The sequence below is a fragment of the Gavia stellata genome, chromosome 20 (assembly GCF_030936135.1).
Source record: "Gavia stellata isolate bGavSte3 chromosome 20, bGavSte3.hap2, whole genome shotgun sequence".
Taxonomy (NCBI): Eukaryota; Metazoa; Chordata; class Aves; order Gaviiformes; family Gaviidae; genus Gavia; species Gavia stellata.
Genome location: NC_082613.1, coordinates 9,440,656 through 9,449,822, shown reverse-complemented (window position 1 = coordinate 9,449,822; position 9,167 = coordinate 9,440,656).

Genomic DNA, 9,167 nt, shown 5'->3' with positions numbered 1-9,167 from the left:
CGCGCCCCCTGGCGGCGCTGCTGCCCGGTGCGCCCGCCTCGGCGCGGAGAGGAGACGGTCGCACCGGGCGGCGCCGGGTGGGAGTCGTTAGGCGGACGGCTGAGCGAGGTTGGTGGAGGCCCCGACGGCTGCTGTGGCTCGCCCAGGCCGTAGTCGTGCCAGTACAATCATTCCCGTTCCCTCTGTCGGGTAATCCAGCCCGTGTTCCTCGAGACGTGGGTAAAGCCACTCGCGGGGGCACCCACTGGTCCCGAAAAAATACATTCCCGCATGGAAAGAAAAGACAGGGAATCACGGGATCACTACGGTTGGAAAAGACATGTAAGATCATCAAGCCCAACCACTGGGAAAAAAAAAAGCGCCTAGCAATACCGAAGTGCTACATCATGTCCATAAAAAGTAATTTCTGCAACAGATTTATTTGAAGATCAGATAAAATAGCACTAAAATAAGAAGTGATTCAAATAATTAAATGGGTTCCATTTAACCATTAAAACCGGACCCATTTACAGAGGTTGGCGTTCCGAAGCAGATGCCTGGCCAATCCAAAGGTTTGAAAACGATACGCCGTGCTGAACAAAACGCTCCCCCGTGCCCTGACAGCGAGGCGCAGGCAACAGGAGAGCACAACCCCAGGCCCGTGTCGGCCGGGCCCCGCGGCCGTACCCACCCTGCCGCCAGCGGCCCCGCACGTCACACCCACCCCAGGGGTAAATCCTGACCCTGCTCCCGCAGGATGCGGCGCGGGGGCTGCCCTGTGGGCTCCCCCTCCAGAGAGCTGGAAGAGAAATGCCAGTTGCACCAAACCACCCGGGAACTTCCCAAAACTTGATGGAGGCGACAGTCAAGGGCTGCTCAAGGATCGTCACTTTATGGTGCTCTGAAATCACCGCGTCTCTGAAGCGGGGCAAAAGGCATGGGGCCTGCCTCCCAGAGCCCGCCCTGCCGCTCGGAGACTCCCAACTTCATCCATAATTAGCTGGAATCACGTGCTCAAATTAGTGATTCTTCATGAAAAAATGGCTCAGGAATTCAACGAGTCCTGGACTCATCAAGAGTTTTACATATATATATATATATATATCTACCTCTGTCTGCCTCAAAAGTCCTGGAAACTATAAACGATAACCATTTGCTACTGACACAGAAGGTGTTTATCTGAGGGGGGGATTTTTCTGTTAATGGGGTAATAAGCCAATGAAAAGGCATTATCTTGGGGTGCCTCAATTTGCTGCGTTTAGACGGAGGGAGGGGAATGTTCCGGCATTGAGGGATGCCGATGTTTTCATTAGACATGTGTGAGGTTAGGCTGCTCTGATGCTATGGGTCTTGCTAAGATCCTCTTAGGGTGCCAGTGACCTCGATAACGTTAGTACAGAAGTGGTGTAAACGTGAATGAATGAATGTCAGTTCAGTAGGATATGGCACGCTTAAATGTGTTTTGAGGTATGTAACCGTATGTCCCCATTATGAATATGTAAATTAGAGGAAAGATAGAAACGGTTTTAATTGAGGTACGGTTCTTGGGGGTGTTCCCCAAGATACCTTCAACATCTGTTAGTCATCTTGTTTTGTCAAGGCAAAAGGGCTGTCAGTAGGAAGAAAAAGCAGCAAATTTCTAGCAAGGTTTGGCTTTGAATGGGTTGTGAAATTCCCTTGGAAAACAGTTATTAGTTTTGCCTTGGTATCGGATGGAGTAAAGCTGCACCTTTCTGTAATAACGTCAGGGTGGCTGCCTAAAGACGGACCTTGCGAAAGGAAAAAGGTGCTTTGAAGCCCCTTCTGATCTCACCTCAATGTGACAAGACAGAAGACCATCGAGGAGAGGGTTTGGTCCTTTCCTAGGGACAAAGCAACGCTCGGGACACATCTGAAGAATGTTCCTTTTTTTATCATTACCTGCGGGAGGAGTTAGTTCATAGACTCTGGTGAAACTCCAAGAGCTGCCATGGCCACAGTACCGCCATACCGCAGGGAAGGGTGGAGCCACGAGCATTTAGCGTTGCGTGAGTGCAACACCTTTTAGAGACACCATCTTAGAAGTGCAGTGATGTATCAGGCGACCCGCTGGTGACCTGGTACAGGTATCAGCATAGCCAGGACAAGGCTGCTGAGACCCTGAGCGGATCTCTGTATGAAGAGAGTAATTCTGCGGGAAAATCTCGATGCCATTTGGAGAAGATGAGGACAGTATTGCAATATGACAGGGCATATTACCATAAAGAGACCTTTGAAAGAGCTAAATCCTTGGCCAGTTTATTTAGGGGTCTGCGCTGGTTTCGGCTGGGATAGAGTTAATGTTCTTCATAGCAGCTAGTGTGAGGCTGTGTTTGGGATTTGTGCTGAAAACAGCCTTGATAACACCGGGGTGTTTTTGTTGCTGCCGAGCAGCGCTCACACAGAGTCAAGGCCTTTTCTGCTCCTGGCAGCACCCCGCCAGCGAGCAGGCTGGGGGGCACCGGGGGCTGGGAGGGGGCACCGCCGGGACAGCTGACCCCGACTGACCGAAGGGGTATTCTGTACCGCATGATGTCATGCTCAGCGTATAAAACTGGGGGAAAGAGAAGGAAGGGGGGGACGCTCAAAGTTATGGTGTTTGTCTTCCCAAGTAACCGTCAGGCGTGAGGGAGCCCTGCTTTCCCGGAGACGGCTGCACGCCTGCCAGCCGATGGGAAGCAGTGCATGAATTCCTTGTTTTGCTTTGCTTGCGCGCGCGGCTTCTGCTGTACCTATTAAACTGCCTCCATCTCAACCCACAGGTTTCCTCGCGTTTGCCCTTCCGATTCTCCCCCCATCCCGCCCCATCGCGGGGGCCCTCAGCGCGCGGCTGTGGGGCGCTTAGCTGCCGGTGGGGGTTAAGCCGGGACAGGGTGGCGGGTAGCAGTGTTCGCATTCAGCTCCCCGCTCTCCTCAGGTCCCCCGGGCACGAGCCACCTGCCAGGGCCCGCCGGCACCGGCACCGGGGGGGCAGCGGGAACGGGGCCCCCCGCGGGCGGCGGGGTCAGACCGTCCTCTCTCGCCCTGGGGCGCCTGTGGAGACGGCGCTCCGGCAGCCACCGCCCCAGCGGCACGCCGGGCAGCCCGCCCGCCCTCAGGGGAAGGAAGTTTGAAGAGAGCGGCCCGACGCGCCTCGGGGAGCGGGGGGCGGCCGTTCCCGCCAACGGCCCGGCCCCGCCCCTGCCCCGCCCCGGCGCCGCTCGGCCCCGCTCCGCGCCGCTAGGTGGCGCTCCAAGCCCGGGGACGGCGGCGCTGCCCCGGCGCGCGCGCGCGAGAAGCGGCGGGGCGGCGGCGGGGAGGGCGTGCGGAGGCCCCCGAGGCCCCGAGGGCGTGAGGTGGGTGAGACCCTCGGCCCTGCCGACAGCGCCGCGCGCCGCCTCAGCCCCGCCCTGGCCGGCGGCCCCCGGGGAGCGGGCTCGGAGCGCGGGGCAGAGGCGCCCGCGGGAACACCTTCCACGCTTCCAGGTGCGGAGCCCGTTGGCTGATGAGTTATTACAGACATCACCCAAACCGCGAGGTTTTGTACATTCCTCACAAAAGTCATCATCGCGTCCGTTACCGGCCTCCTGCCCTCAGCGATGCCGCCTCAGCCGGTGCCCCAGCGCAGCGGGCAGGGAGGGGAGGCCGCCCCTCCTCGGGTGAAACGGCTGCGGCGATGTCAGGGGCACAGCCCCGGCTGCGGTTCCACCCTGCGAGGTCACACCCGTCGGATCACCTCCGGCTCTCCACACGCTTCCGCCTCCCACCTCTGCTCCCGAGAGCTGCCCGCCGGGACTGGCCCGTCAGCGCAGGGCAGCGTGCGGGCTCGCGTCTCCGGCCTGCGGCCCGCGCTCGCGCAGCTCCGCTCTCTTCCCGAGCCACGAGGCACGGAGGGAGCAGAAACGGGCTGCAGCTCCCTCGCCGGACTCTCTCTGGCGTGGGAAAGCGTCCGTGGGTGGGCGAGCTGGAACAGGCACTCCTACGGCTGGCGTCCAAAGCCGTAACTGCAAAGACGGGGGTGATGGGGACCGAGGAGCGAGGTACGCGGAGGCCGGTACACTGCTGTCCCCACCCGGCCCCCAGTCCACCGAGGCCAGCTGCCGGATGACACAGACCAGCCCAGGGGCTGTGCTCACAACCAGCGAGTCCTAACTGATTCCCTGGCAGCCCCGCTTTCCCCACGGTGCTCGACACAAGAGGAGAGCAGATGAACAAGAAGTAATTGTATGGTCTAGAGCACAGACCTTTAATGCTTTTAATGAAGAAAAATATTTTAATTCTTCGCTTAAGCCCACTCTTCTGTCACTCTAAGGCTTCCCTTGGTTTATGTTGCCCCTGGCAATACAAAACGTGGAGTTCCAGCTACCTGGCCTGCAGCCTCAGGACCTCTGAACAGTTCTCCTTTTCTAGACATTTCCTAAATGAATTACCAACTCCTTTTACTGGGATCTTTTGACACTTGGCAGGGTATTCTAGAAGGATAGGGTTCCTGTTCCCTTGATGGATCTTTTGAAAGCTTGGATACCCTAGAAAAAAGCATTAATGTGTGATCTGTAACAAATTCATCAAAGCAGGAGGCTACGATTACCTAGGAAATGTCAGACAACTATGGAGAACTTCCAGAAAATTAGTGGACAGCAGCTTCTCTGCCATTTTGTTTTGAATACAAGGAAACAGTCTACTCATAAAATACAAAGTCACTTCCTCCTGCCCCTGCTCAGAAAGAAAGCCCACGTCTTGCCAGCCAAGCGGCTTCAACACGGACTTTCTCTGCAACACAGGACTGGAGACTGTAGCTGCTGCTTTGTCACTGTTCCCTTCCACCGGCGTTTGTGTGCTCTCTGGCTCTCCTTCCTTTTCTTTCTGTCTCTGAGCCACAGAGTGGGTGCTCTGACCTCCAATTCGCTCTGGAAAATTTTCAGTCTGGTAGGGGAAGGTATTTCGCTCATGTTGTCCCACCGGCTGGAGGCAGCGGTGCCAATCTCCAGGTGTCGTCTCTGCAGCACTCGGTAGGGCAAAGAGCAACATGGAGATAAAGTGGGGATTGAGCAACCCAGCACTGCAAAGGCCAAGCATGCTAGGTCAGAGGTGAGCAGAAAAATCAGCAGAAGACCAACAAATACCCAAGCATCACCATGTCACATGGGAACAAGGGGTGAGGGAGCACTTAGGGAGGGGGAGGACTCTGGTCTGTAACAAAAGAACTGGAGGAGGCCAGGAGACATGGCCTGCAACCGCCCGGGGAGCTCCCTGCCCCTGGGGACTGCGAGGCAGGGTATCGCAGCTGCGGTTTCAGAAGAGAGGAAAGCATGTGGCAATCGGTTTTTATGTTAAAATGAGGCAAAGCCTTGAGCCTGGTCTAAGAGCTGGGGGGAGACGGAAGGAGAGCCAACTTCTCTCCACGTTGAGACACTGTCCCCGTCTGACATTTCAGAAGTGCTGTTTTTTTACAGCGGAGGACAGCAAGTGGAAAGCGATAGATTGAAATCTGGCCTCTGCCAGGTACAACTTCAGAGCTGTTGCTGGCGTAAAGTGTGTGGCCGTAGAAAGAGCGACCTGGGGCTAGAAAGAAGAAAAAACAGAGCACACAACATGCTCAGAAATAAATTTCAAGTTTACTTCTCCATTTTGCAGCCTTTATTGCAACATTGCTCCACCTCAGTCAGTCTTTCAGGCAAGGTCCTCTCCTACCTCCCAGAGACCTTCCCACACCACTTCTGTGCTCGCTCCCAGCAGGGATACTGCTCTGCTCTGGAACCCCTCACAATCTCCTCTTTAGCTCACCTCCAACATACTACCGCCAGCATCTTGTTTGTTGATGCAACTGTCAACTTCTGGCATTAACGTCTTTCCTCTTTGCCCCTCTTCTGCCCCTCTATGTTGTTTTAGACTGCAGATCTATGGGTGTGCAGCTGTGTTCGCCCAGGGTTTAGCGTGATGCAGCTCTGATCTTACTGATGTGCCAAGAGCTACTGCAAGGCAAATCATAGATGAGACAAGTCTGCAGCAAGAAGCATCAGAAATTACAGACCGCCTTTTTCTAGAGTATGATCCTCTGTCCACAGACCTTCTCATAAACACTTTAATGTTTGAGTTGTCTCCATTAAACTAACAGCATCTCCCCAAAGCTGGTGTCCTTCCAGGGACAGCTGCTGTAGACCTGGCGCGCGTGAACTGGAGAGCTTGCAAGAAATTCTGGAAAGGAAGGCAGTTTCCAGGAAGAAAATGCCTCTGCAATGCTTTATTGTAGGTCTGAGCCTGGAGCTGGAAAGCTGTGGCTTCTACAGTACAAAAGGGAAAATGGAGAGCAGAATTTAATTCATGACAGAAAGGAGCAGTGAGGATGAGATTCTTCCCTCCACCTTTTCACTGTTCTGGTATCCTTCTGTTACCCTCCCAGTATCTATATTGTTTCACACATGAATGTAGAGGAATCTGGATTCTATTGCATCAGATTTTTTTTTTCTGCTCAACAATGTTGATGTTCTTACTAAGTAATTTGTGAGCTATGCTGTCTCCTTCCTCAGCTGACTAGTTCTGAAAAAAAGAAATCATGCAATCACTAGAAAGAGGGTGCTTTTCACAGAAGTGCTGCCTTTCTGCAGAAAATTGCTCTGTGGCCAGACCTGCTGCAGAAGGGCTGCTGCCCTCGGGTTTTTCACAGAGTGAGACCAGTGCCCGGATCCCTTCACCAGGAACATCTGCATCTCTTTTCCTATCTAAAGCATCTCTCTGAGGAGGTTTTCCATAATGATTATTAGCAGCCTCTGCACATCTGGCCAGGCCAAGCCGTGGCACTCGCAGGGACAGAGCTCGGTGTGCCCAGACCTCCCACCCAATCCTCTGTGGTGCGAGCCTCGCTCCGCACCTGTTCCCATTTCAAAAACCCCACTTCTGGCCATGCATTTGTTGTGACAAGTGCAGAAACAATTTAAAAGAGACCAGAGTTAGCTCAAAACCTGCTTGCCGAATGCTAGGGTTTTGGATAAGTGGTTAGTTCCGCCAACAAGGTTCCCATGAGAAGCTGAGAACGGACGTTGGCTCCGTGAGAGTGGATGTTGGGATTTGAGGTGAGCTGGAGGAAGTTTAAAGAGATCCAGGTACAGCAGGGAGGTGAGGGGGGAGAAGGGAAGGAGGGGACAAGCTGGGCATCCAACTTCAATTACCACCCTGGCTGACGTGTGATCTCGGTGACTGCGGGATTACTCAGCACTGGCCTGGAAACGAGGTGTGGGCCGCACCATCCCTGATATAATCTGTTTCACATGACAGTTGCACAGACGTTTTATTTTGTTAGGGAAGATTGGCCCAGGCAGAGCACAACTTTCTGCTGCAGAGCAGCAGAGAATAGGGCAGAAATTTGAAGAGGGCAAATTTAGATCTCAAAAAAAATCTTGAAAAACTGCCCAGGAAATTTACCAACCAGTTTTAGCGTTCAGTTGTAGCCAGCGGCCGTGGCAAGCTGCAGACCTGTCGGGGTAATGCCAAGAAAGACCAACCGTGCAGTTCAGCAGGCCACCATGGCAGGAGACCTTCTGCTTGTGGGTCCCTGAGACGTTTTGGAGGTGGGAAGCACATGAGACCCATTTTCAAGAGTTCAGTTGCAAGGGCCAGTTAGGGCAGCCGCTGGATGTAACTGCCAGATCAGAATGCAGGATAAAGATGCAGAATGAGCGAGTAAACAGCCAGAGGAACAAGCCCTGGCTCACTGCAACTTGCCAGTATTTGCACCCAATACAGATGTTTGTATTTATGAAGGTATGGGCTCCAACTACAACCTCCAGACCCAGCTCTCTGGCCAGGCCCGGCTCCAATTTAATCTCTGGTGCATTCACCAAAGATTAACTTGGTAGATAAAGATGGAACTAGAAATATTTGAAGCCTGAAAACCTGTTAGGGTGCTTTTGTTATGGAAAGAAAAAATCCTTTTAAAACGTGAAAAGAAAAAGCAAATGAAAAAAAATAAAAGAAAGAAAAAGTCCGGTGATCCACTGGCTGATTCTTGAATTCTTCCTCTTTTCAAAGTTCTGAGGTTTGAACATTATGAACAGTTGACTGTTTGAATCGTATAATGCAATACCTGTTCCTCTGGCTTAACGCTACAGTATTTCCCACACCGCAGGATTGCTTCATTCTAAGAGGCAGTGTCATTTTCCCTGCAGTGCTAGGTCTTCTTTACTGAGGTGAAGGACACTCCTACTTCCTTTAATTATATGTTTTGTTTTAAATTAATGTCCTTTATTCTGGGGATGAATCACCAGCTTGTAGACAGGTAAATGTGGGAGTAAGAGAGTGAAAATGTAAGTTTGATTCCCAAGGTGGGTGTCTTTAATTAAAACGGACCTCAAGATTCAGTCTTCCTTCCCAAACTTACCCCGCGATTCTAAAAACATTTGGATTCCATGTTTCTGTGCACGTATCTCACTTTCCTTCGGAATCACGTTACGTACGGCCGGTCCCCTTTGGTTTCAGCGCCCAGACTCCCTATCGCTTGTGTACCCTGGCAGTTGCACCATGTCATGTAGAGTAAATACACCAAGACAAACTTTAAGGCCATCATCCCTGCATGAAGAGGTGGGGAGGGGAGCTCTGGGTTTGCTCGACTCTCCGGCTGCTCGCACGAAGCCGTGCCCCGCTCCAGCTCCTCTTCGCTCGCCTCTCCGCTGTGAAGTGGCTCTGTGCACGTCCGTGCGGACGGTGCTGCCTGCCAGTGGGATTTACTCAGCCAAGCACTGGACGGAGAATAACGGGATCTGCCTTCGACTTGCAGCTTTTCCCCTGCCCTGGCACAAGGACGTGGAAAAACCCCTCCTGCCTTCGTCTCCCCGAGGCTAACACGGGACCCGGGCGGGATCTGCGCCCACCTGCGCCGCCGGCCCCGAGCGCCGAGCCCCGCGCCCAGGCGCGGAGGACGGAGCCCACGCCGGTACGGGCGGCGGCGGCGGCGGCGGCAGCGGCCCGGCACCCGCGTGTCCCCGCGCGGTGCCCGCTGCCGCCCCTGCCCGACCCCGCCCCGGCAAGCCCCGGTCCTCCCCGCACCTGCGGGCCCCGCGGCCCGCTCCCCTCCCTCCCTCCCCAGCACAGCCCCGGTTTTATTGCGGCCGGCTCGGCGGGGCACCGCACCGGCACACCCGCCCCGGGTGCCTCCTCCGGGGCCGGGGCCAGCAGTTACCGAGCGTGCAGCGTGGCAG